This window comes from Micromesistius poutassou (genome assembly GCF_964030765.1).
Source record: "Micromesistius poutassou genome assembly, chromosome: 11".
NCBI lineage: Eukaryota > Metazoa > Chordata > Actinopteri > Gadiformes > Gadidae > Micromesistius > Micromesistius poutassou.
The window spans coordinates 3,843,754-3,848,531 of NC_140281.1; positions in this window are offsets into that span (position 1 = coordinate 3,843,754).

Here is a 4,778-nt window from a genome sequence, read left to right on the forward strand (position 1 = left end):
TCAACAGCCCTCCAATCAGAGCACGCCGCCGGCGCACGCTTAGCCTGCGATGCTAAGCTAGCTCCCCCCCCCCAGATGGCGCTAATAAGGATAGCTCTTAAATGCGCGGTGGACGACAGATTCTTCATCTGAAATGACTAACAGCCCCGGAGGGTCTGCACCTCCCAAATAAACGCGAACCTCTGCTCAGCGGAGACTTACGCAAGCCGCTGAGAGTTCAAAGGGACAGCATCTGCGTTCTGGCGTCAGCCTCGTTCTGTCCTTTTTTTTCCCGGTGCAAAATAGCCCGCAGACCAGAATAACAGATGCCAGATCTAATTCAGTAATTATTTAAATTATTCATATGGAAATCCGTGGCCTCTGCCTGGGTACTATGGTGACCATGTCGATTATCTATGCAGATAAATATCTTTTTTTTTCCCTCCTGCGGCTGCTTGTAGTAACACAGAAACTGAGCTGTTCATGACAACGTGCGAAGGAGAGACGAGGCGATAGCTTTTAGCTCTACTCCTTACCCTCACAAAGAAGGAGGCTCAGCACTGGGGAACGCGGGACAGGGAATGGCTTCCTGGTCCATTTCTCTCCTATGGGATGCATCGGAGAGTGAAACAGTTAGTTAGCTCGGAAGCAAACCTAGCAACGGGTGATCGGAGGTCCTTCGTCGCGCCAAACGGACGGAGGCTCGGTTGACGGTGGAGCGTTAGTCTGTTGGAGGCTTTCTATGACAAAGAGGGGACACCTGCCTGAATATTATGGGATGGAACTCAAGCTCAGACACGTTGGTCTCCGTACTCAGTGAACTCAGTGAACTCGTACTCAGGGCTGTTTGCGTCTCACCGCTCCTGTGAGGAGGAGTGAGGAGGCTCACTTTGCTGTTCGACTGTTCAGACGCGTCCACACTGGGACACTTGCCACCCACAAAACAGTGGAGGCAAACCTCCGCCTATTACCCGTTATTTTTAGGCTGCGCTTTAGGGAATTTAATCCAGTCCAGCGACAAGTCAAATGCAAGTGGGTAACCTGGTTTTAGCAAGACACAAAAAGATCCACGAAAATTCCCTCAGTGGCGAGGGGACTAGACCTCAAACCAACACCTCCTTTCACACTTTCACGCTCCCTCTCTCGCCCTCTCAATCTCTCTCGCTCAATCTCTCTCTCTACCTCTTTACCTCTCTCTCTCCTCTCACTCTCTCCCTCTCCCTAAATGGTCCTCATTTATATAGCGCTTTTATCCAAAGAGCTTTACAGTGTTGACTGACATTCACATTGACACACCGACGGCGGAGTCAACTTCGCAGGGTTACAGCCAGCTCGTAAGGAGCAAGTAGGGTGAGGCGTCTTGCCCAGGAACACCACGACACTCAGCTAGGAGGAGCTGGGGATCGAACCAGCAACCTTGCGGTTACCAGCCAACCCACTCTACATCCTGAGCTAATGCCGCCCCCTCTCCATCCCTCTCTACCTCTCTCTCTCCCTCTCCATCTCTCTCCCTCTCCATCTCTCTCCTCCTCTCTCTCCCTCTCTCGCTCTTTCTCTCTCTCTCTCTCTCGGTTCCCTCTTTCTCTCTGACTCTCTACCTCTCTCTCCCTCTCCATCCCTCTCTACCTCTCTCTCCCTCTCCATCGCTCGCCCTCTCAATCTCTCACCCAATCTCTCTCTACCTCTCTCTCTACCTCTCTCTCCCTCTCAATCTATCTCCCTCTCTCCTTTTCTCTCATTTCTCTTTGTAATGAAACTCGCTCAAGGTTTTCTTTTGTGCTGCCTCTCTTCCCCACACATACACACACACACACGCAAATGCACACGTACACACACACACACACACACACAGGCTCCTCTGCTTGCAGCCTGTGAACAGTTGTGCCTGTACATCGACAGCCTCTTCTACCCCTCCCACAATCACTCCACACACACACACACACACACACACACACACACACACACACACAGCCACACACACACACACACACACACACACACACACACGCGCACACACACACACACACACACACATGCAGCTGACTCTGCACACCCAGGCATGCTACGAGACCGTGTTTTGGTCTGGCCTTGTTGGGGTGTAGCGTCGCCTGTGACTGCCTGGTCGTCGGTGAGGACAGAGACAGCCAAACCAGCGTCGCGTTGTGCTGCAAACACATCACATGCTCACCCTTTCACAAGCTTCTGTCCCCCAGGACCAAGACATTTTCACCCCTTCACAAGCTGCCGCCTTTTTGGATAAAGACATTCTCACCCTTTCACAAGCTGCCGTCCCCCAGGACTGAGACATTCTCACCCTCTCACAGGAACGACACATTCTCACCCTCTCACAGGACCGAGACATTCTCACCCTCTCACAGGACCGAGCCAGGCTCAACACCCGTTCACCAGCCCACTGTGGAGACAGTGAGGACGCTGAGAACCGACCTGTACCACCATAACCCACCACCAGGCGTCCTCCTGATCCTAGTCTCACAAATCATATCTCGGGTCGGCGGGCAGCCCAGCTCAGATCTGGGAGTTTCACTTCCGCCTCATATTTGTTTCGACCAACCATATCCCTGGAGGCGGAATCTGTCAGCGGGTGATTGGTGAACCCAACCAAACAGAGAGCAGTGCTGAATGAGCCGCTCTTCACTGGATCACCTCCGTAACCAAACAGGAAGCTGGGCGGGACTCCTCCCCGTGTGGTTCCTGGCTTCTGGCCCAGGCTCCGTGCCGTCCCTCCCCAGAAGTTCTGCTGTTAAGCGGTGGGACTGCGGAGACAAGTCTGGCCATTACACTGATCCAGGATCAGCCCCGGACTGTGATCGCACCGCAGAAGCATTGACATGCAGGCGTACGTTCGGTTTGAACGTTCGTTCGCACCGTTGGTTTGAAACCTGGACACACTTTAACAGGGCGGGCTCAGTTTGGGTTCACCAATCAAGCACTGACAGATCCCGCCTCCAGGGATACGGTTGGTCGAAACAGATATGATGCGACAGGAAGTGACACACCCTCATCTGAGCTGGGCTGCCCGCCGACCTGAGATATGATTTGTGAGACTAGGATCAGGAGGACGCCTGGTGGGGAGTTATGGTGGTACAGGTCGGGTCTCAGCGTCCTCAGGTGAGGAGGTGATCCGTTCAGCTGCATACGTTCTATCCTTGAATGACAGTTGGGGGGGGCGGGGGGACACTTCTTCTTTGGCCAGTTAGGAATGCTAAGACAAGATGTCAGGAGAAAAGAGAAATGTTACTGAGCACGGCTCGGTTCTGACATCAGCTATCAAGCAGCTGGCTCCTCCTTGTGGAGCAGAGCACGCTGGTACCACAGATAGAGCAGGTACCACGGCGGCATCATGTAGGAGCGCATGAATGGAGACATCTGATGGGATTGTGGGCGGTTGGATGAGGGTGATGATGCTAGCGAGAAGGGGTGACTCAGAGTGCAGCATAAACCCAGGCCAAAAGAAACGCAGAAGAAACGGAAGAAAACGGGACATTCGGATTATCTCTGAACGGTGTTTAGATCTGAATTCGACATTGGATGACACAAGAGGGGGGAGTGAAGGGAGAGAGAGAGGCCTCGCTCGTCTGTACACGTGACTACAGTCTGTCCCTTGCTCTGTTATCTCAATAGACACCTCCTCGAGGAGTGTGACAAAAGAAAGGACTCTGCACTCTCTGTGCCATAAAGTTGATTAGTGGAATGCACCGATTGGCTGGCCTGGCATCATGGGCGGGGCGCTGGGAGATGAGATGAGTCCACCGCTGGACGCCCGCCGCCCAGCCAAGATCAGAGCGGTGGGACGGCGCCCGGGTACACGGCGTTCCTTCCGCGGAGACGAGAGACCACCCCCACGTCTCCACCTCGTCTCCATCACATCCCGCTGCCCGAGGACATCTTAGGGTCAATTGAATTTCCAGACGTTTATTTACAACGAAACACTGACGTTTTGTCATTTCCGTGCTAAAAGGAAAAGTGATTGCACTAGTTATCGTTGTTGGTAAGCCATGTGGGCCCTGAGCTAAGAACGTTTTGCAGAAACTCGTTTTGGACAATTATTTTCTGACATGTTTTTCTCATTTGCAGACTCTTGCAAACTCAATGGGAAACCACAAAGGAGACAACCGCTTAAGGCCTGGCAGAATGGGCTCAGCTTTATACCTGTTTTATGCAATCCTGTCTTTGTCAAGGTGCTTCAGAAGTCAAAGTGTTATAATGGTTAAATTCATGTCTACTGCCTTAAGAATGAATACTTTTGCATGTTTCTGCACCAGGGTACGTTTCTCACCCCTTCCCTCACAACACAGGCATAGAAGAGTTATAATTTGCAGTTGTTGTGTTGCTAAATAATTGAGTTGTGTTTTGTTCTCATTGCAATGATCTGACGTATCAAAAAACCGACCTCACCACACATAAACAGATGAGCCGTAGTCCGAGAAGAACCTGTTCATTAAATAATAATAGATCACACACCCTGATCCTCTAGATAAAAATGGTGTCACTCTGAGAGCTGTGTCTGGTCAGATGAACTACAAATGAGCCAATATGAGGGAAAGAAATGCATGACCTGATTTGAACCCACAATAACCTGGATTGGATATTAATATCTATCTAGGTCTGACCTCCACCCCAGCCCACATACCCCACAGCTAAGACACTTGAAACATGCCACCCTGGTCGCTCCATTCAGAGCAGGGAGCGACAAGCCATGGTCGGTTCTCCTAAGCGCCCACGCGGCCCCGCCGCAGAGTCCTTGAGGAGGACTCAACACTTTGTTCCTCGGCGTGTGT